We start from the raw sequence: 24,317 nt of genomic DNA on the forward strand, positions 1-24,317 counted from the left end.
GAGTCAAGAGACATAGCCCCTCAAGAATAATGTGTAAAGATTTAAACTTCCAATGTATTAGTTAAGCTAGGAACATTTTAGGAGGAACTTGAAAGTGGTGTTCTGTTTGTTTATATCATTCCTTCTCTTCCCCCCCCCCCCCTTTTTTCTTCTCTTCAGATTGCATTTTAAATCAAAATGTTCTCCATGACTGACTGCTTTGCAGCACTAGGGTAAGTCCCATTTTTCCACAGCTTAAACAAAAACTATGCCTAAGAAATCTATGCCAGAAAGGCATTTAGCTGGGTTTTGGTTTAGGAAATAAGCATAATGTTGTGGGGAAGATATCCTCTCTTTTTTTTTTTTACTTCTTTTTCTTATTTTTTTTTCAATCCAAACATAGAAAATTGTGCATGTGCAAAGATAGCTATTATCAAGAAAGCCAATTCATTGTAAAGGTGACAACTCTCCAAACTATTAATACATTAACAGCTGCAGCATTAAAAAAGAAAATATAAAACCAAACATGCTATGAGACTTGGTTGGATGTTTTATTTATCTTTTACTTTTATTGAGACATCCTTTGAAAAATGGCATAAAATAAATAGTTTTACAAAGCAACAACATAATCAATCTCTAAATGAGAAGATAAATCAAGGATTTCATTAACTGCTGGTAGCCAGTTTAAATTGTAGTCTTGTCCATAATGTCTATCTATCTATGTATGTCCAAGTTATATTAAAAACCTTTAAATGGCTTTGTAATATCAGCTACATCTAGCTATTATAATAATTAATGATACTGTTTTATAAATCAATATATGTATTCTTGATAAATTCATATCCAGTTAATGGTGTAATTTAAATAAAAAATTAATGTAATAAGGGACATACTGAAATAGGCAGGAAATCTTTAAAGGTTAAGAGGCAAATTTGTCTAAATTCTTTTCTTTGTACCTATTTTTTGAGAAAGCCTCCATTGAAATGCAGCTGATAGCAGGCTGGCTCTCCGGATCGCGCTCTCGCCATTAGTTTTGTTTTAACAGCACCCGGTGAGTTTTTGCAGCCAGAGGAAAAGGGAAAGCCCCTTCAGCAGCAGGAATTCTTTCCTCCCTGCTTTCTCATCCTGCTGCAAAACTGCAAACAAAAACAAAAACAAAGACAAAAGCAAAAAGAAAGAAAGTAAAAAAAACCAAAACCCACCACTCCGGCATTTGGTCAGAAGCAGAAATGGCAAAAATGCTCTTTTTTTACCATTCCCCATCGATTCCATATTTGTATTATTACAAAAATATTTTGCTTCTTCTATATGGTGTCATTAAAAAGGTAAAATATGGACATTATGTTCCAGGCATGAAGTGCATTCAGAGGAGTCTGGAAACCCTACAGACTGTTCAGTGTAGTAAAAAGCTGTTCTTTATCTCTTGTTTTAAATACAGTTAATCCTGTTTATTCAGCAAACACATTTAAGAGCAACTTTGAGGGAAAAAAAAACAAAACAGAAAAAGCTGGAAATTGCCTTTTTCTATCTGTAGTGGTGAGAAACCGTGGCTCTGTTCCTTTGCTTTTATTTATAGTCAGTAACCACAAAATGTATCTCTAACTATAACAGGGATTTTAATAGGCAATATTAATTGTTCTTCCCTTAACTTTTGATCTGAAATGTTTCAAACAAAAGCCTGTTGCCTGTTTATACGATGAGTTTGTTTGAAGAATATCTTTCTGAAATGATGCAAAACATGACACTTTGTCATTTGGACTGACATGGGACAGAAATGTCATTTTAATGCATTGAGTGATTTTTTTGTTTTCTTTTTGGGGGGGGCAGTTTTTTCTCAACATTGCTCTGCCTTATTTAGAGCAGCAGTGATCTGCGCAGTTTCTTTTGACACTGATGGGTATTTCAAACCCCTTACACTGATGGGAGGGAGAAAAAGGAATTTGCTGCCAGCCACAGCGGCGATGCAGCTCCATAAGCCATCGCTTATTTGCTAAAAGTTTACATTTCAAATGAGCTTGAAATGTAAAGGTGGGCTTTTTGTTGCTGGGGCTGTATTTAGGAATGGAAAGAGAAAATAGAGGGAAGATGATTATGCTTGTATGTTAAAGACTATCAGGATATTGGTAATACAGCCATTTAAAATGTATTTTGTTTTTTGATGCAGCTAGGAGCAGGAGATTCACAACCATATCTGGGATGCTTGATTTTAGCTTTATAGGAAAAAACATCAAACAGCAGCTTACAGTAACATACCAAAATACATTATACATTTTAAATATCTTCAGTTAGAAATGTGTGTTATGTTTGTTACCCTCCCCTTCTGGGATCACTAACACGCCTCTCCCCAGACAAAGCAAGGACAAGTTCCATCTTTAAAAATTATCTTCCTTACAGATCACATTCTCAGGCATGTTCCATGCTTTTTATTACCACGGATAACCTCTCAATGCTATCACAATTTTATACTTGTTAAGTGGACATCTTCCCTATATTTAACTGCAAAAAAAGCAACTTCCTTTTGCGGGGTGGGAGGAAGGAGAAATGCTTTGGGATGATTAGAAACATAAGTTTCTATCTTCTGTCACACCAGCCTATCAATTATTCAAAACCCTACTAAATTTAGATGTCTGTTCCTAAAACGTTGTTTGCACTCGTTCCCTGGGAAGATAGAGGCAGCTGATAATTTGGCTAAATTATGCGTTTGAGCCCAATGGTTACAAATGAAAGAGTTGAATTCAGCAGATTTATTTGCCGCTGATGAAAATCCTTGGTAGCAGGAATTTAGACCTCCTCCTTCAGGGAGCAAATCGAGGGGTGAGGTGGTGCTCACAGGTATTTATGTGGACCAAGCCTCATTGTTACAGCAAATAACGTGATGCATCAGTGACTCGGTGGGAGGTTTTACTGATCAATTAGGGACTGGCTACTGGGGGCAAAGGGCCTAAAGCAGCCCCTGAGGTCCTTTGTGCCCCAGGTAGTCATTACCTCAGTGTAAAGACCAGTAAAGGGGAAATTATTGCTATTATAGGATGAGATGTGAAGAATGCGGGGTGGACGACTCTGGATCAGAGAGGGTGTAATGTGCTCATCCCAATCCTGCACTTTGAGCATCCCTGAAGCGGCCTGGCTGCTGTGATGGTGTAAAATATCTCCCTTTTCCAGCAGTGTCGGGGTGTGATTGGCAGCAAGTCTGCACCGAGCGTGGGCGTCCTCCCGTGCGCACCAGTCACAGGACGTGAAGGGGGAGTTTTTGTAATTTATTTTATTTTTTTTATAAATAGATAGGCTCTGACAAATAACACCACCTCTTCACAAAGCTCCTTCGCGGCAGCTAACAGACCTCTGCTGGGTTTATCAGTGACAGAACCTCCTTTCCTAAAGGAAATAATATTTTTGGTGAAGATAATTCAGCTGATATTGCAATAGCTCAGGGGGGCAAAAAGCTGCAGAGCAGAGCTGTTTCCAGCAGCCCTGGGCACAGGGCAACACTGATTGCTGCATCGGGCATGTTTCAGAGGGCCAGGCATGAGAGCAAGAGGAGAGCTGAAAGAAATGCTGCTGACTGTGAAAAATAAGAGAATAAATAATCAAATAAAATCAAATCCATGCAAGAGAAACACCATCCTTTCTCTTGCAATGACAGTTGGTAATTGCCAAAACACAGACAGTCTTAGACTAAAAAATAAACCAAATCAAACTCCTCCAAAATCCATTAAGAATTTAATTTATATTTAGAAACCAAAATGTTTCAGGCAAACAGCACGCAAATTGCACAAGCCCTTGTGTCTTTCCCTGCTACCCTGTGCTGACTCTTAAGTTACACTGCTGAGGAACCTATGCCCATTTTTACAACTCTGGCATAAAGGCAGGCGAGTGGCAATGGGGAGGGAAAAAACCCAGCCCCCAAAAAAACCCAAAACAAAGGACGTGTGAGGGCTTTCATTTATTTTGATAATCCTCCTCCTGCTCCACAGCGTTTTGCTGTCTTTGTCAAAGTGAATGACAACAATTTGGCCAACTCTCTCTGAGCTGCACTCAACAGTGACAGGCAAATTATCAGAGGCCCTGCACTCCTTATTATCAGAGGAGAAGTCATCAGGAGGACGTGCGGAGGATCCCTCTCCCCTGTCACTATTTGTCAGTGGGACAAGGGCCACTGCTATGGGTAGCTGACAGGTAATTTCAACAATAACAATTACTCCTATTACTGGTGTCATAAACAATTCGCCCAAGGCATGACAATAGCAAAGCTTTATAATTCAGTGCCATATAAATAAATGCCAGCAGGTAACAAGTAATTTAGCTCCAATCAGGCCTTGGCCCTGGCATTAATATTGTTATTGCAAGAAAATGGAAAATTGAAAAAATTCAATATGTTAATGAATTAAGAGGGGTTCAAAGGCTAAGGGAGGGGAGGCATGATCCAGAATGAGGGGAAGGAAGAAAACAAAAACAAAAGATACAAAATCATGCTTTCAGAACCAGCCCCAATATGTGTTCATACAACCTTATAACTAGTTTTTGATATAGAACATGTTCTTGCTATGCTGCTTTTCAGGTTAGGGCAAAAGGCATGCAGGAACCTGAACCCCACCCCTTGCCTCCATCTGCTACACTGTGAATGATGTGCATCAAAAAATAAACTGAATTTAATGGTTTTATTAAAAAGAGAATGATATTTGAAATCTCATGCAAGACATAGATTTAACAAAAATTAAAGCTTTATTTACAATGCCACTGCTTTATTGTCCACTTCTTGCATGCTTTAATCTTTTTTAAACAAGCTCTGTTAAATAATTGATTCTCTATTTATCAAGAAGAAGAATTTTACTGCACTTTTTCTCTCCCCAAATGCCCTTCATAGGCCACAACACCCTAACTCTCTTACGAGAATGATGATCAGCAGCAAACAAGCTAAATACCAATATCTTCAAGTCCAACTTCTTTATCAACCCAATTTGCAATTTTACTATTTGTCCAGCAAGACAATGTGGCATCAGGCTGACAGCAGTAAAAGAATTTGAAAATCTCTAATTAGGAGAGCTGCAGAGCAATTAACGCATGTCAAATTTCACTTCATCAAGTGCCACTCTAATTTTCCCACTAAAAATTAATGGACTTTTCTTTGGGGGTGTGTGTGTGTGTGCCTGTGTCTGTGTGTGTGTGTGTCCCCTCAAGGCAATGTTGATTCAAATCTGCTCAAGATGCAGTGTTGCACAGCTAAGCATCTTCTTGATTACAACCCGACACACTTCTAACTGCTTTCATTCTCACTGCCACAGATACTTTGTCAACAGTCAAATTACGCCATGCTGATAACAATGCATAATGGTCTTCCTCAAAGGAGGCTCCTGTCATGGAGCAGCCTTTCATAAAAACCCACTAGTTTCTTCTCTGGGAGATAGATCTGGATAAAAGGAGTTAAGCTTTTGTGTAAAAGGAGTTAAGCTTTTTTTTTTTTTCATTTCTCTTTTCTTCTTCTTCCTCTCATGCTATAGTTTATTTATTTTTGTACTCACCTGAAATTACGGCAGGGAGCTGTTTGAAGAGTGATACAGAATGGAAAATATTTATAGTCACTGTTTATACAGGCTTTGCTTTAACCACTTTGCTCCAAGATGTTTTCAAGAGCAACATCCTCATTTCAGTACCACTCTTTTTTTTTTTTTCTTTTTTTTTTTCCTTTTTCTGTCTAAAGGTGCAGGGCAGCATCCTGCACTCTTTGCATAAGCACAAGCCCTGCTGACGTCAATGGGAGTTTTTCCGGGGCGAGGGCTGAGCGCCTTGGCCCGCTGCTGTAAACACATTGGGACTCTCTCTTTTAATGGATGGTATTTAGATTCTGTGTGGGGCTTGTTTAACAGGCACGTTTTCCAGAGTCCTCAAACATTGTGGGGCACACAAGACAAATTGTCTTTTTGTCAAAGCAGCATGAGGGCAGGAGAGAAGCACTGAGCTATCACAGGCAGTTTTTGCCTTCCACTCACTGCTCCCTGATCCCCACCTCTCTTTTCCTGGGAGATCAATAACAGCAAAAGTCAGAGGGTGTCATGGGGCAGGATTTCAAACAAGTACAAGTGGAATTAATAAGAATAACATTCTCCAGAGGCATTAATATTTTTTTGCCTGTAAGTTTCAGAGCTGAAGTACAGTTGTCTGCTCCCTTGGAGAGAAGAAGGGTTAGCACCCACAGCCCTTGCCTGTCACTGGGCTCATTGCTGCCAGCCATCCCAATGACATGGGTATATAGTAGGGTGTATATAGTCCTTGGTGAGTGCATGTCTGTTTACGCTACAAACAAAGCCAGAACCACACATTGCCTTTAATCTTAACCATCTTTCCATCAATATCTTATTTCTTGCCCCAAATAAATGACTGATATTGCAGTGCCTGGTAACACGGGCACTGCAATTTTCTGTATCCTCCCCAAGTATATTCACCCCCATCCTGGCAGGTATTAACAGTTTGCAATTAACTCTTTCCGATATACTAAGAAATGGGAAATCCAGGATATCTGGTTCCTGAATTTTGGATGTTCCTCTCTCTGTGTCCTCCGCTTAGGATGGACAAATGAGTCTTCTTCTAATGACACAGCCCCAGTGCACACACAGTCCCCAAGCATCCCCAGACCTATGGCATGGCAGCCACTGGGTCTGCAGGTTAATGCATGTGTAAGTGCATTTCTTTTTTTTTCCATGTCCTTGTCTAAACTTAAAAAGCTCTAATGCTGCTTTTAAACAAAGCAGCGATTATATACTTTGCCTCGACAACCTTTCCTTTTTTTTATTAGGGGACACCCTCCCCCCTCCTCAAAAAATGCTTCCATAAAAACAATAGGCAAGGCCATAATTTAAAGAGAGAAAAATGTGATTATATAACACATCCTGCAGTAATCAATTTTACCTCCAATATCTGCTTTTGTTTTCAAAATGCTAAATAAACAATACATAATGCATCCCTCATCAGCCAAAACCATGAGGGCTCTGTGCTCAAATAACAGGAAACATATTCAATTTTCCTAACAGAAGACAGTTCATTAAGCTGTGCCACATCAAATAAAACTTTAATTTCTCCAGCATCAGAGTCGCAATGAAAGCAATTGAGGAAGATGAGCCATATGGTACTTCTATCAGCAAACACATATTGCTCATTCCCCCAAAGTTTTCTAATTCTGCTCCCCAGACCTGTGTAATATAGATAATGTGCTCTGAGCGCAGCAACCATGAGCTATCTGGTGTACACTTCTAATACTGTATTTAATGGGAAATAATGAATCATAAAAGCCTGCAGAAGACGGCTTTTGCTAACCTAAATCTCAGCTGTAATTTCATTGTTCTGTGCCTAAGATGCTGTTTGCCCTTTTCAAACAGCAGCAGTTGAACATAATTATGCTGCTACAAACCTGGACTGCAAAAAGAAAGCCTTCCTAATAGAACCAAGTTTTTATTAACTCTTGAAATCCTGAGCTTGGGGCAACTGCAAGCAGACAGCTGCCTGTCAGGTTTTAGGGTTCATTAAAGCACACGTACACGTATATCTTGATTTCCAGTGCGCAGCCCCACAAATTAAATTGATGATTCCCATATCGGGCCAAAAATGCAACAGGAGAAGGCTATGAAAAATTAGGAAATCTTCTTGACATCGGGAAATCCGACACTTGTCTGCTCTAACATCTGTAAGTGCCAAAGAAAGAGGGGGATTTTTTTTCCTTAAAGGTAAGTCTATTTTTCTTCTTCTTGCCCGATATAAAAATTGTGGTTAGTGCCTGGAGTAAAGGGCCCTCTAAACTTTATAGTGTTTACCCTCCATTTATAATTCCATAATTATCTATTTAATGATATCATAAGGTTAAAAGTTAAACAGCACTGTATTTTCTCTATTTTCTCCTCTGCCTTTTAGAAAGGCAGGTTTGCCTATCTCCAAGGGACGATCGGTCAGGGTTGTTTTCTGAAGAAGAAGCCTATAGGTAAAGAGGCATCCATATGCTCACGCAGGAAGATTCATAAAGGCAAGGACAGGAACATAAAGGTATTATTTTGACATGATGGCCCCTGGAAAATGTCTTTGACTCATCCCAAGTAAGTGTCTTTCTTTCCTTCCTCCACCCTCTCCCCCTTCCCTCAAAATACGGGGCTAGTTTAAGACATTTTCTAGATATGCTACTTATACACATTGAAAACATATTTTAGTGACTGTGTTTGTTTTGGCAATATATAAACCAACACCCCCCCCCAATTAAATTAAAAAGAGCAACTTTTTAAAGTTAGAGATTGCCTTTTAAAAGCTTATTAAAATCAGCATGTTAGATGTCTGTCTTTGAATTAGCTCCGAGGCTTGATTGCTTTCATTAAAGCTGCCTGTTTGGGTGCTGCTTGGTGAATGTTCAAGCCTGGATTTTTTCCCCTCTTCTCCCACATTCCCCCCGGCTGCTTCTTACTACTTGTCAACTTGGATTTTCCCTCCAAATTTGAAAGCAAAACTTGGGTTATTATTTTTTTCTTTTTTGAGTAGCAACAGCCACCCCCACCCTGTCTTCCCCCTTGCAAAATACCATGACCAAAACCACCAGCAACCCAAGTCAGAGACAGACCAACAGGTAATATATATACTAAATATATATATATTAAAAAATAGCTTAAAAAAAGACACACCCAAAACATCCACCATGACCAAACTGACACCCCCAAAAAACCCACCCCAAGCCACCAAAAAACTCCGAGCTATCACATTGCTCATAGCCCATGAATGCCTTAAAAACAAATGTTTAAACAGGTTTTCTTTTTTTTTTTTGAAGCAGCAGAAAACCTCTGCATGCTCCAATGGGTTACAATAACAATGCTCTATTGCAATGTAAAACAAGCTGGAGGAGAAAAAGGTGCTTTTTGTTACCATTTTATCAAAGCTGTTCATCTTCTAGCTGCAGGCAGCATTTTGCTGGAATTGCAGATATTTCTCTGTCCGGGCTCCTTTGTTTGTGCATCTCATTTGCATATATTTATCTCCAGCTGAGGGTGCTTTCAGCTCATTAAGGCCTCCCCTCACATTATTTCATAAGCCAGCTGCTAGGAGGGATTTCACCTGTGGTGACTGAGAAAAGAGGGGTGAAAAAACCAAATTCTTCATTTAAAAAAAGAAAAGGAAAACAAAAAAACCAACAACCAAGGAAATCTTCTGACTCTCTTCCCCTATAAATGGGCACCATTTGTGTTAAACAGCCTCTTGTCATGATAGATGCCTCCTGGGGTCAGGGGGGAAAGTTGATTTGAAGGTCAGCAGTAAAACAACAGACAAACCAGACGCCAAACTGGTTCTTTAGCTGTCGGTGGGAGCAGTGGTACAACCAGGTCTTGAACCTTTTTCAACCTCTAATAAAACAGGGGAAGAATCTGAAGTGGAGCAACCAGGCCCCAGAGGAAAAAAAAAACAACCCACAAATAATATCAATATCGAGCAGCAACGGGAAACAACGGGGCAGCTCTCAGCGTTACGGGCACTCTGCTATTGTTTCAAGAGCTGGGGAATTAATTCCACTTATTTATTTAAGGCGTGTCAACTCGCTGCCTAAACCTGTTTCGGTGTCAAGATGAATAAAACTTTTATGGCTCATAAAATAGAGCCATTCATCTCCATGGTCTTTGTGGTGCCTGTGTTGTTGGGGCTTTTTTTTTCCCCCTTTCCGCCTGGTAGGCTGAGCTGGGCCAAAATCTCTGTGTCTCATTGCTACCAACTCACTCTTAGGAGAAAAGAAAATTTAGACAGGGCATCTCAACCTAAATTTCTGGGTTTGATTAGAAATTGTAAATGTTAATTCATCATAGTCATGTGCAAACCCCCATCTCCTCTATTTCCCCAGCCTAAAACCTACAATGAATTTACATCATCTATATGGAGCTTTGGACCAACAGGTAATAAAATACAATAAAGCTTGCTTTTTATCAGGACACACACACAAAAAAATCCCATTAATTATGGTTCATGACTACTCTAAACCAAATGTTCAAATAGTAGTTGGAAATGATGCATAAAATCTCAGCATGTTCTGATAGGTTATAGAGTCAGTGGTTTATTGCAATGTAAAACAAGCCACAGGAAGAGAGGGTGGTTTTGTTTACCATTTTCATCAAAGCTGTTCATCATGTTGATATACTTATGCTATATTGTGACCCTTACATACATTGCATTTCATATATTTATTTTCCAGGTTGTTGCCACTTTTGCTGCCTTTGCCTCTGAGAAGTTGAGTAAATCCTCCGGCCCTTTCAAATATTTTCTCATCTGCACTGAAGTTTTACTGACAAAGCAACTGATAGATACGGACCTCAGAAATATTTATTATCAATGAGTAAAGTTTTTTTTTTTTTTTACTTAATCTGAGGCAATTAGTTCCTGAATAAACACAGACTAAGTAATCTACCTCCTCAAAAGATAATCAGACTTGAAAAGCGCTGTTTGGTCCTACCCAAGAAAAGCACAACTTGATTAAAATGCTTTGGAGGTTCACTTTCATTTCTTCCCTTTTGCTCCGGAAAACATTTTATAACATCCCAATAACTTTTATTTTCTTCCCATGCCAAACCTGGGGCCTCTGTTAGTTGTTGCTGTCCTTTTTCCCCACCTTCCCTAAATCTTTAACACTGCTTCTCATTTTTCTTTGCCCCTAATCTAATCACTAATTCCTTGGCTTGGCCAAATAGTTAAAAATGTTAAGTGCTGCTCACAATTCCTGCTGCCTCCCCCATGTATCTGTCTCTGTTTATGGAACAGGCCCTGGTTTCCTCCTGCTCTTGTTCAGCTGTAGGTCTGCAGGTCAGGAGACTGTAAATACACACAGTGCTGCCCCAACCCATAAATCTGAGCAAAGGGCAGCCTTATATATTCAGATAAGGGATGTAAGGGGAAGGGGGGGGGTGGGGGGGTGGGGTGTGCAGGAATAAAAAAAAAATGCAAGAAAAGAACGAGGAGATTCTGTGGTGAACGAGGTTCTTTGCCAGACCCCAAATCCAAGCTGCATGCCCTGCTACCTTGCAGGACATTCCAGCCAGAGACAAATCTGAAATATTCACCCTTCTTCCCACCCTGCCTGTTTATACATAAATCATTACAAAAAGCATTTTACTACCTTTGGGGCAAAGAAATTAAACACAAGATTTCAATGGCTTTCTCTCCTCCAGATCTTTGTTGGTCTATTTCCTGTCCTTCTCTCCCTGCCTGCCCCCCCATTTTATTTCCTGCACCTCTGAAGCTTTCAAGGGAACAGTCCCCCTGTTATTGCTTCTCAGTTCCAAGGTCTTAGAATAAATAACATTGTTATTACTCACTTCACCAATTTCCAAGAAGAAATATTGCTGCAGCAAATGCAAGCAGCACTAATATTTGCAAAGTGATAAATGGATTGTTACATACCTTCCCGTCTGTGTGGCCTCCAGCCATCCTCCGGCCAGCTACATCCCTCCTCGGGGTGGGAAGGAGCCTGCCTTTGAACTTAGCAGGGTCCAGACACTTAGTGCCTTGCACCAGAGCCTGCCCCAAGCCCCCTCCCTCACTCTCTGATGGAGAGATAATTTTTAATGGACCATGCCAGAGATGGTACTGGGACTGGGGGAGAGCAGGAGCCATGTACCAGGACCAAGCAGCCAAATGAAGATGCTTTTGGCACACAATCAGTGTCTGGTGGGTTTTCTTGGTGTTGGGTGCTGTAGGGAGAGGGGTGAGAGACTTGGGATGTTCCCAGGAGACAACTGCTGCTCCACTGTCCTCCCCAGCTCCTGCATGCAGCTGCTCTGGTGTGGCTACCACATCCCAGATGCCACAATGAGAGCCACCTCCTCTTCTCCAGCTTCCAGTGATGTGAAAAGTAGACAAAAAAAGCCAGCAGAGAATAAAAATTATTTTCCAAGTTCCCCCTACTCTGCCCCCAAAATGTCTCCAGTGCCTGAATGGGAACTGCAGCAGATACCCAAGACACCAGGGATACAGATGCTTAGTGGGGTGAAAACTGGAAAGACATATTTCCAAACACCACCATCCACACTGCTCATAAAATTTCATTGATTCACATGAAATTTTCAGCAAACTTTCTTAACTAAAGCTGAAGTTAGGGAGATACTAAGGCAGGGAGCAGTCTCCTGGCCTCCCCATCCCAAACCCTGTTGCTCACCATGTAACTTCTGAGCTTAAAAAGAGATGGCAATTGGAAAATTCACATGGGATAAATAAAAACCAATAAAATTTTGGATTTCTTTTTTAAGCAGCAATTTATATCTAGCTCTGAGACATGATTTGTGCTCCTTTATTTTATTAAAAAAATTCTCCAAATCAAATTATTCCTGGGCTGCAAGTCATGCTGAAAAAAGCTCCACTCTGAATTCACAGTAATCAGAAACAAACCAGCACATTTTCCTTCAGATCCACAAAGAGTAAGTTGCTGGCATTTCTTAGACTGAGTCTGTTGCATTTCCATGCCGTGGCTTCCAGGATAGGGGAGGGTTTGGTTGGATGACTTGAATTCCTTGCTGAGATAAGTACCCCCACATTAGGTTATTCAGGCACCAAAGTTGCTGCAAAAGCTTGTTCTTCACAGGTAGGGCTAAACTAAGCTGCTCCAGAAGCATCATCCCCAGTCCACCATTGCTGGTGTGGCATTGCCTCTGTGGCTGGGGCACCACCAGAAGTGGTGAGAGCCCTCCCTGCACAGCCCCTTCCCTCTGGAGAGGCTGTCAGAGGCTGAGGAGATGCTCACACACCCGTGTGCACAGGTCTCATGCAGAGCTTAAACCCAGCAGCACCAGCATCTCTGTGGTGCCAGCTTGAGGTGTGAGGAGACGAAGAGTGAGTGCAAATGTTTCAGCAGCCCGGGGTGGAGGTGTTGGCATGGTCTGGCAGTGCTAGCATGTGAAGACCGTGCCCATGGGGATGGGGAAGGTGGGAGGTGGAAAGACCTGAGCTATTTATTAGGTTGGTTTTTCCTAAGGGATACCATGATCCACAAAAGAACGAGCAGAATTCAAGGATTGCAGGAAGAAAGTTATTCAGAAATTGCTAGCAGAGGTATGAAAGGGTCAATCAGAAAAGGGGACCAAAATATATCTGACATGTTTTCTTCCTGATCAAGGTAAATACCATCTCTCTCTTTTTTTTTTTTTTTTTTTTTTTTTTTGTAAGATGAGAAATATTAAAGGAAGGTCACAAGTTAGAGGAAAGACTAGAAATTCCTTTGGGATGGGTTCTCATGCAAAATAGATATAATTCACTAGTAACAAAAACCAGATAGTCTTTAATGTTTTTTAAAAAAAGAATTAATAGAATAATGGAATTAAAGAATCATAAGGTTGGAAAAGGCCTCCAAGACCATCTAGTCAAATCTTTACACTAATCACCCATAAGACTCTCTCATAAACATACATGCAGCTGTATGCAGCTGTAAAAGGCATGTGATTGTGCACATATATGTGGGCATGCACATATACCTATAACAAAAACTCGGCATGCATAAAATGAAATTGAAAGTGAGCTGCAAAATTATTTAGGGCAGAAAGTGATGAAAGTGGGTGAGTGCTGAGGCAGCAGTATGGTGAGGAGCTATCTCACTGCTTGGAAACACCCAGAAACCTTCTTAAACATTTATCAGCACCTTTCCTAACTTTAGGAGAAGGGGTTGGAGTGCCTCAAAAGCATGATTCTTCAGGATATTCCTGTCAGGCAGGAAACATTGTGAGAGCAGCATTGCTTGTTCTCTGTTCTCTTCCAGCCCCAGAAAGCACACAGATAAGAAGAAAAATCAAAATAATTGAATATATATATAAGACATCCACATTTGTATAAACAACAAGCTTTGAAAAGGGAAAAAAGAATCAGGTCTTAATTTTTTATGATTTCTTTTACTCAAACTAAAAAAAAAAGAAAAAGCAAAAGTCAGGCAGTTCTTATTTTATCCAGACCAGTTCATAAATCCCAAGTCATAAATCCACATGATATCCCAGGCTGCTGGATTTTGCATTTGGAGCTCTGAAAGACTGATAGCTGAAAGATTTATAAAATCCCAGGTAGCCAGAGTGCTCCCTACTGGCTCCACATCTGAGAGGTCCCTGCATCCTGCTTAGCCCAGAAAGCTGGATGTATGGGATATATTGTGTTCAAGAAGCAGCACACCCCCACCCTGCTATTTTCAGATGTGACGAAGGCTAAAAATTTGATCATGTGAGGTGGATGGGCCCTGTTTAGGGACTTTTCTGCACAGACAGCCACAAACTGGGGTTTTGGGGGCAGCCACAAACTGGGGTTGCCCAAAAACTGCTGCCACCTTCTGCAAAATTACACCATGGTTTGTGTCATAGATGTATGATTTACCTTGTGTGGTAGACCCGAACATAAACAGCAGAATTGTTTCAGCTGCTTTGAATGTACGCTTGATTTTGTTTCTTGTAATATCCTTGAATAGGAGTGACTGCTCAGTAAGAACAGGGGATCATCACTAGGCCAGAAGATGATGATACTTAGAGGTGAACGTGACCAGCCCCTCAACAAAAATTGGTACCTGAGATGCCTTAGATGAAGTACATGTTGCAAACAATTCCGGTGTCAAAGCAGCCAGCTCACATTTCCCAAAGAGCGCTGCAAGATGACGATGTGAGGTTTTTCTCATCAATTCAGTGGATGTTACATGTGACCATGTGTATTGGGGTGAAGGTTCCCCAGAACAGACACTCTGAAGACTGATTTGTACTGTTTGTATACACAGGATGCTGAAAAAGTGCTTAAGCCTTCCCTCCTTTAATTTCCTTTATCCGTCCTCAATGACCTTACTGAACCTAATACTTTTCTCCAGACTTGTAATGACAGACATTTCTAATATGCTTCTGTTGAATTAATAAAAAGATTTTAAAAATCCCTCTTCTGCAGTTACAAGATTTGTTTTATAGCTGTAACTAACATCATTGTTACTGAGAAATTAAATGATTTGCTTTATGTTTCATATATTTTTATTCATGAGTCTGAATTTATTGAATATTTTCCACGAGGAAAATCCTCCTTCACCCTCCTGGAGAAGGAAGGAGGAACCAACCTGAGCTCTGCCTGTTTGAAGATTTATTAGAAGCACACTTTCCAGATAAACTTAGATAATTTTTGTTGTAGTTTGTCTGCCTCTATTAGTGAAAATTAAGCATTGCAATGGTTTACACTCCCTGTGGAACATATGTAATGGTTTATGCAATGGTTTATGCATCTCTTCCTTTGATGAGCCACCTGAAATGAGCACCTTGAGTGTCTTGGCTAGCACACTGTGGAGCTGCCTGCCTCCAGCACACTTCTTCCCCATCCAAATCCCTGCTTTCACTAGGAACAGCGCTCATTTAAGAGACCAAACTAAACCAGACCAAAGCATTTATACTAGGAATAAGTCAAACCCGTGTCTGGAGCGGTTTCTCTTGGTTATTCTTGAAATCAAAGTTTCCCCAAGGCTGTTGGTGTGCCTCAGAGGGTGTCCTCCCCTTCCCAAGCAGAACACATTTCTTTTTAAGCCTCAAACTCCTGTGGACTGTATTTTTGCCATATTACATTATTTCTTACTGCTTCCTTCCCTTTATCTCTCTTTCTGGGTTTGAGATATCCTGAGCTCATAGCTATTGAGTGCAACACCATGGGCAGGGATGGGGCTGCCTACTCTATCCACCAGGTGCACCATTACTTAATCCAGCCTGACTCTACGGGTCAGAAGGCCCTGTCCTGCTTCAGGAGGGTGAATTTACTACATCTTGCCTCTTTGGCATTTCTAACACCTTTGACAACAGCATCTGGTGGTCCACAGCCACTGATTTTGGAAGCTTTGCTTCTGTGAATATGCCCAAGTCCCCTGATTTTATAATCTTGAAGTGCTCAGATGGGCTTTGCTCATTGCTCATCAAGAAGATTGGGCTGAAATTAATCCCCTGATGGAGAAGAACTACCAGAGCAGGGTGAAGGGCAAACACTCACTTGTTTCTATTGATCATCCCCTTCACTCTGCATTACACTTGTGGTGCCTTTGGAAGCAGGAGGTTTCTTTCTCTTTCCAAACAGAGATTTGATATGTTGAACCTGATCAAATATTACGTTTTGCAGTTTCAAACGTGCAGGCCATCTTAAAGTTTCCTTTTATTAAAAGCATCTACAGAAGCTCTTTTCTTGTAATTCTTGTAAGCACTTCACTAATTAAAAATGCTATACAAGAACTAGTATTGAGCTATAGAAATTAAAGGTCAATACATGAACAACACTTCATTTGTAAATAATACAGGTCTGTAATCAATTATCTCATTTTCACAGAAGACATATTAATCTACAAGCAAAGAATGGAGACATTTAGAGGATGTACAGAAGGGATCTTTAAATGTTAAATGTTCTTTAGCATGCGCTAAATAAAGAGTTTGGCAGAGTTAAAATGTAGCACACAGCACTGACATTCCAGGGACAGTCTTTAGGTCAAATGATTTGAACCTTCAAAATAGTTCTCCATAGCACTGTAAAGGCTCTCAGTTTGTAGCAGGGAGGTGGGTTAGTGTTAGTTAGGATAATAGTTGTAGCAGGGAAAATACTGCAAAAATTAGAAAAAAGCGTGATCTGCAAAGAAAAAGGTGCCTATTTTAATAGATGAATCAGCCCTCTTTGCACTGCTATTTGCTCTCTGCCAGCAATGTGAAGTGAGTTTTCCTACCCCTAATTTTCCATAAAACCAGGCTGCTGGATGGCAGGTTGGAGTTGAGTCACACTGATGGAAGAAGCTGTGTGGCCAAGTGCCCTCAATACCCCAGGCAGGGGCTGGGAAATGCTGCTCCAGGTCATGCAGGATCCATGCAGGATTGTTTCCTCTTCTATGGGTTCCAGTGGGAATCCACGCAAGGCTTTAAAAATGTAACAGTTCCTGGGTGTTGGAGATCCTGTGCATGACTTCTAAACATCATTAGGGAAAATTACAAGAAGATCCATTCCCTGATGTAAAAACAACTTAAGCTTTCCATTAAATGGAAAGGCTCTTGCCACCTATGTTGGGAGCTGGGTCACCCTGTATGCTTGTGTACTGAATTTGACTACACAGAGGTGGTAGAAAAGCAGGGCATGAATGTAATTTTATTTTCACTTTGCCTGTTTCATTTGTCTGTTTGCATTGGATTTACAGTACATCCATCCCACACTTGCAGCTTTAAAGTTTCTATCAAACACATGTTGGGACTTAAAGGGAAAACACCTAACCTTGTCACCCCCAACTCTCCCCACACCCAGTTCTCATCATTCTGCAGATTTCACCCCATCCCTGTCTTGCCCTCCTCTATGCACGGCTGGGTGGGAGGAGCGAGGAGTGGGATGGTGGGAACATGGGAGCAGCCCCACCAATGTGAGCCCTTGGACGAGGGGAGGATCTCCCTCCCATCCCCTTTGCCACAGTCCCCTCTTCCCTCCTCCTGCCGGCCAAGTACGTTGCCTAGGCCAGGAGGAGGCTAAAAAAAAAAAAGAAAAGGAAAATAAAGAAAGAGAGAATTCTTTTCAGCAGACTTCACAAGCCAAGGTGGACCTGGAAAGGGTGGAGGCTGGGGAGAAGATGCACTCTTTGGCATCAGTAGGGCTCAAGGTTGACTCTAATGTTTTGCCTTACTCCTCCATTTACTACTCTTTCCACAAACAGAAACAATTACCTGTCACATGCTGATTAAGCAAGGCACTATCCCAGCTCCCTCACAGATGGCTGGAGGGGGCAGAACAAAGAGCCAAGACCTCCAACACCACTGGTGTGAAGGAGGAAAAGGCAAGCCAGGGATTTAGGGAGGCTTGATCCCCCTCTCTACACTTGGCTGATACAAAGGTTGAATCACCAGCAACATCAAAGTCCTCATGAAAGCGTTTTCTGGCTCGTGCAGCAGGAAAGCTGGTTATGGAATTGGCACTGCCAAAGGAATGGTACATGGTGAGGTGGCAAGGCAGGAGCCCTGTCTGCTTCCTAATGGACATTGCAGAGAAATGTAAAGATATCCACTTCGTCTTTAAGAACAAAACTTAGGATAGGATGGAAAAAAAAACCCTAAAACCCCTAAGCCTAAATATTTCCAGGTTTGCTCACTCCGTGGGTTTGGTGCACTCCGTAGCTGCTTGACCTGCAGGGCCTTTCAAAGCTCTCTGCGAGTCTCTGTGCCAAAATAAATGTTACTTTACCATCAAGTAGGCAGAAGAATGAAAACCGTAAGATGTGTGAGTGAGAAAAAAAGAGCCCAAACAGGAAAACCCCTTTCTTCTGTTTTAAAAGTCCTGGATGATCAAGGCTGTTCTGTTCACTCTGATTTAATCAGTTTGCAGATACCCAAATACACATCCAGCCATGGAAAGTGCTCTCCCTTTGATTCCAGCAAAATCCTTTCTAATTCTCTTTAAATGTTCCAGGGCTTTTTGAAATGATTGCTATCAATGCCAACCAAATGCTTTAGATATTTTTTTTTCAGTTTGCCTGTCTTTAAGTACTTGCTTTATTTCTTGCTTTATTTACAGTTACAGCTGTACGTGGAAAAAGTATCTAGAAAACAGATCTGGTTTGCTTTAACCTTTATGCCATATAGAGTTAGACACTTTAACCTTCTTTACATTTGCTTAGTTGCTTTAATGTGATTTCTGTAACCCCTACACTTTCTTTTTTCCATAAAAGTTATTAAATATTTATAATACAGTAGCCCATACATATTACATAGGTTGGACTTTTATTACGTTAAGCTCAACATAGCTATCTAGTAAATCATAAGTCACATTCCTCCTTAAAGTTAAAAACCAGGATTTTTCAGCTGAGCTTGGACTGAATTTATGAGGGACCAGCTAAAAAAAAGCTGAGATGGTTAAAACAATAGATAGACTTGTTTAACCAGAAAATAATAGATCTCCTAAAGTGCTGGATCTGCAATGTTTATCCTGGGTAGGAGCACCAGAACATGAGCAATGGGTGCTGATCACTGTTCATGCTAAGGCATGATCAACAGCTCTTGCAGCCACCATGAGGATGCTGCTGCTTCTTCCATCACTGCTTCTCCATCACTTCCCTCTCCGTGCCAAGCCATGGCTGTACAGGATTTCTCCCCAGCATGAGCCTGCATCCCTTGCTACTGCACCGATGCCTCATGCACCCCATCCCAGTATGGTGTGGGGTGCTCAGCTCTGAAAAAAAACCCCTCCCTGTCTATGTCCACCCCACCTTAGTGGTGGTGCCTCAAGCGAGGCTAAGATCTCTGTCACCTGGACTCTTCTGTCCTCAGGTAGGTTTGGACAGATGTGCACTGGCTTCCGAAGTTTAGACAGAAAAACCTCTTCCAGGCTTCCTTCCCAAAGGGACTGTTTTTACATCCAGTATTCCTTCACACACTGTGTGTTATGCAATTATTAAAGCACAGCTTTCCAAAAACTGGGGAAGAAATACACTCCCCACTCTGCCATGCTCCCTTCACCCATCTCAGAAGCAGGGACCGGGCGGCTGGGTCTGAGGGTGGGTGCCTCCCACCCGCCTTCCTCCAGATAAACTTTCTCTGTGGAAAGAAAAATGGACATTTGTGTTTCAGCAGACCATAAAAATTCCATCTGAAAACTTTTTAAGACTTTTCCAAGTTGGAACTGTCTTGAAAGACTTCAGACCACATTGCCATATGGATTGGTGGCATATGGTTTAATGCACGCAACACTGCTGTTCCTGCGTCACCACCCGCCCCTTCCATGATGAGGCCAGTCTTCCTGCAGGGATAAATTCACTTTAGGATGGTTCTTCACATGTTTCTGCACTTTCTCCAGTCACTCGCACAATTTATGCTCCCAACCAGCCAGGTACAGGCAACATAATATGTACAGAAACAGATGGCCTCATCCCCACCCCATGCATGTTTGTTTTTTCCTCCTCATTCAAAAACTTCCAGTGGAAGCATTTAGAACTAAATAAATTGCTTATTCTGCTTCAGCTGGAAAGTTTTATTTATTTGTTGAAAAGATTTTTAGCATATTTGATGTTTTCTCCTCTTTCTTCTCATGTTCCACATCACTTGGAGTGCTAGGATGACAGGTACTCATGATGCTGCTGCTTCTTCCATCACCATCCCCTTGCTGAGCCATAGGCATGTGAGCTTTCTCCCCCACATGATCCTGCATCCCCTGCTGCTGCTTTGATGCCTCACTCACCCATCCCAGTACGAAGTGAGAGACACAGCTCTAAATAAAGGCCCTCTGGAGTTTAATTTTTTTTTAAACTTCTTTATTTTTTAAACTCCTGTTCTTCTCCTTCCCCACTCTCCTTCCTTTTCTCTATCTCCCTTAATTTTTCCCTTATCTCCCTTGCCTTTTCCACTCTGAAAAACTGTATATGGAGCTATATGAAACAGTATACTTGGCTCTTTGTGTGGTTTCAAAAATAAAGCCAAGAATAATTGAAAAAGATGATGTAACACTTTATTTGGGAGAAGGGTAGGAAGAATTCTTCTTGAAAGTTCTCTCTTGGCTGTTGGGTTGGGTTTTTAGTTCACTTACACTACATAGCATAAAGAAATTGCAGACCATGGTCCAGTTCCCCACATTTTTGGTTCAGACTGCCCAAACACTGCCCACAAACAAACCACAGGAGTACAAGATATTTATGCCCAAGGGATTTAACACAATATTGATCTGACAGAAACCTGTTATTTGCAGGTGGAGTTGTTCAAGTAAGCACCATATGGAAAAAAGAGGAAATAGCCAGACTGTGGGGGGAAAAATAATGATGACCTTTACCAACAACAACAAGAAGCAACCAAGAATACTCATCAACAGGACATCAAGGTGAAATGGCACCAGACAAGTCTAGTCTGCAGGAAGACTGTCTTTCAGGCAAGATTTCTATTGAAATTAAGGCTGAAATCTCCCTGCTTTGTCCAAGTCATATCCCGTTTTTATAAAGGAAGTTGCCTCTGACTGTGGCTCAGGTGGCCCTGAACACTGTGGGTGTCAGTGGGGTGTCAGTGCTTTTCAGGGAACAGGGTCTGAGGCTGGGATGTGCCATGGGGGAGGCAGATGAGAATCAGGGGCATGAAGCCTTGGAGGAGCAAGCAAGACCTTCTGCTGACTTCAGCACACTTGCTCCAGCCATGGATAGTGCTGCTTCAGAAAATCAGTAATGGGACAATAAGAGAGAAATAAATATTTTTGTTGAAAGGCAAGCAGGGCATTTTGATTTCCCCTCCTTCCAACTACTGAGTATGTAAAAGTGCTACCCAGGCACCTATTTCCCAGAGCTCTCTTTCTTCACTTGTAACAAATAACTCATTTAAAACCAATGAGTGCAAAAGTCAAATCACAAGCTAAAGTTAAAACTAATGTGAGAGTAAAAAAACAGCTCTCCCAGTCTCACAGATTAAGAAGGACTTGTTGATACACTCACGTGCCACACATGAACCTTGCTGCTCATGTTTTGCACCATCTAAATGCCATTTGTGAAGCTCTACTGTCTGTTTTCCTCTCTCTTTTTCCCCTTCCCTGCTTCTTTAAAATAATTTTGTAAGGTTTGACAGAGGAAATATGGGCAATTTTCCACTGAAATCTGCATTTACCATCTTGACAGTAGATTTCCATGCAACAGGCTCATGACCTGTCATATCCCATGGGAATGAGACCAATGTGAACTTTTGGACCATATTTGTCTCCAGCTTTTTGCTGCTACAGGTCATCAGTGTGTTACCCCACTCAGAGGTAATATATGGCACATAGTTGGACCTGACTGGAGAACACATTTCCATGGCATAATACACAAAGAACAAACAGGCACTTTCTGTTTTCCAAACCTTCAGGAGAGGCAGCTCCTATGGGCTGATTATTTCTTTATTTCCACATACCAATCTCCCCTTTCTTTCATTCTGCCAAAGAACTTTTCTATCTTATGCACCCACATCCCCTGAAAAAAAAAGGTTAATGAGAGAGGCAGTATGTGGGTAATGCATAACTCCTTTAAAATTTATTATATCTGGGGTTAAAATAATAAAAGATTTTTTTTTTCATCCTTTCTAAAAGGGGATTTCATATCCAAAGACACAAAGGTAATATTTTTTGCATTGTAGCTTCAACATTTTTCTCTTTTTTTACCCTACAATGGTGAAAAGATGTGATTTTTACATGCAAATAGGAAGAAAAAGCCTGTACACACCATGGGAACATGTTTAAGAAGTTGATTTATGTTTCATACTGAGCCTTACACCTGCAGTTCAAGCAAAACTCAACTTTGCCGCCCCACAGAGTCTAGTTTATTAGGTATCAAGAAGTCACAAGAAGCCATGTAATTAAAACTGTAATTAACTGGAAAAGGAAAGTGCCACCTGAGTTTTGAGAGGCTGTCAATTTTCTTTCCATTACAGCTTTCCTTCTGCTTCTTTTGTCTATAGGGTGCGTTTTCCCCTCATCTCGATAAAGAAAAATAAATTTGATTTTTTTTTTCCTGTCTCTTTATTAACTAGAGAAGCCAGCAAATTCTCTTCTGTCTTTACTATCGGGAAAAAATTGAGCCACTCAGTTTTGGGCTTGGATGCAGGTTTCTCTAAGCAGCTGTGCTTGCCAACAGGTGTCAAGTGTGGCCCAGGCAGAAAAAAAGCCGTGAAACCTCCTACTGACAAATGGGTTAGCTGAGTTCAAAGCCTATTTTAACGAAACCTAATCAATGCCCTTGAAAAAGGGGATCGGCGGTGCTGTTAAAATGCATGACCTCGCTGCGGCGGGCAAGGCAAGCGCCAGGCTTGTCCCTGGATCCTGCACATCCCTGCATCCTGCACATCCCTGCATCCTGCACATCCCTGCATCTTGCACGTCCCTGGATCCTGCACATCCCTGCATCCTGCATGTCCCTGCATCTTGCACGTCCCTGGATCCTGCACGTCCCTGCATCCTGCACGTCCCTGGATCCTGCACGTCCCTGGATCCTGCACGTCCCTGCATCCTGCACGTCCCTGCATCCTGCACGTCCCTGCCAAGGCTGCTGCATCCCGACAGAGACCACCGTGGTGTTCCTGCGGGCAGGACCAGGCCACACGCAGAAGGACAAAAACACGCCCGGGAGAAATATGAGGTCACGTGGTGAACTTTGTCAAGCAGAGAATTTAAAAGTGAAAAGGCGCCCAATCCCCTGGCCAAGAAAAGTAAATTTCCCAAAGGCTTGGGTGAAATGCGCAGCCAGTCCTGTCCTCCCTCTGCCTCATGCACCCACTGGGAGAAAAGTCCTGGGGAATCAGAAAAAAGTGCCAGAATAAACAGATAGTTATTTGAAAAGATTTAAAGAAAAAAAGACTTAGGTAAGCTTGAAAGAAAGTCATAGGAAAACATAGTTGAAGAGTAATTACCTAAAAGGGTAAAATTATGAGAACAAAGATATGATCTATCCTAAGGTTCATTACAAGGGAGATTTATGAATATATAGAAAATTTTGCAGAGGAGATGTTTGTCTTAGACTGGTACATGAAAGGGGTGACTGACATTCTTCATTTTCCATTTAACAGGTGGCAATATGCATCAAGTGAAGTAACAAGCTTGAAAAGGGAAGTTATTATTGTAAAAAGCAATTTTGCTTTGGTGTCATTCTGATAGCCTTAGGGCTTTTTCCCCCAGCCTTAATTATTTGTATCGTCTCCCCTCCTGAAAGAGCCCCAGCTTGCAAGGGAAAGGTCTTGGGACCCTCTGGGTTTGAAGGCAGATCTTGATCAGCACTAATCTGAGGAAGTGAGCCGGAGGTACCTGCAGCAGATGACATGCAGGGCTCAGCTTCTTATTTGGCTACAAGTCAGCAGGGGCACCCCTGACCATCTGTGGTCTATAAATTACAGTAACACCGGCACACACTGCTTGTAAATCACCAAAGAACAGGCTTTACCTTATGACACATTGCATGAACCCTGTTGGATATTCCAATAAACTCCCATAAACCATCCGATATAAACTCTGGATTATGTTTCTTTGGGGGGCAGGAGAAAAACCTGGACTTTTCTGCACTTGCACAAACTTCTTATGGGTGAAATGAAGATGTGGCCTGACCTATGTTGTGTGTTTATGCACTGTGTTTTCTTACAAAAGATATTTCCTCCTCTCTGCCATCACTATTACCATAAATATTTCACTTTGCAAGAGTGCATTGAGGTGATCAGGGTTGCCATTCTTCTGAAGAAGCCATTGCTCATTTGAAAAATGCATTTTTATGTAAGCCCACATTAATAATCCTCCATCCTTGCTGCACCAAGCACAGGTAGATTAACAGGAGAAGCTCACCCATGTCCTTTCCTTTTGGAGGAGCAAGAAGATCCAACACATGACCTCAAGCCTTTGGATATCTCTTCCCTGACATG

General features: G+C 41.4%; 1 long non-coding RNA gene across 1 annotated transcript; it reads left to right on the top strand.

The window, feature by feature from the left end:
* Positions 1–7,510: 7,510 nt before the first annotated feature.
* On the top strand, positions 7,511–10,388 carry LOC132071870 (uncharacterized). The gene is made up of 4 exons (XR_009418225.1): positions 7,511–7,694; positions 7,879–8,057; positions 9,833–9,884; positions 10,181–10,388. It is a non-coding gene; the product is annotated as an uncharacterized LOC132071870 (long non-coding RNA).
* The last annotated feature ends 13,929 nt before the right edge of the window (positions 10,389–24,317 follow it).

This window comes from Ammospiza nelsoni, chromosome 3, assembly GCF_027579445.1.
Source record: "Ammospiza nelsoni isolate bAmmNel1 chromosome 3, bAmmNel1.pri, whole genome shotgun sequence".
NCBI classification, from domain to species: Eukaryota; Metazoa; Chordata; class Aves; order Passeriformes; family Passerellidae; genus Ammospiza; species Ammospiza nelsoni.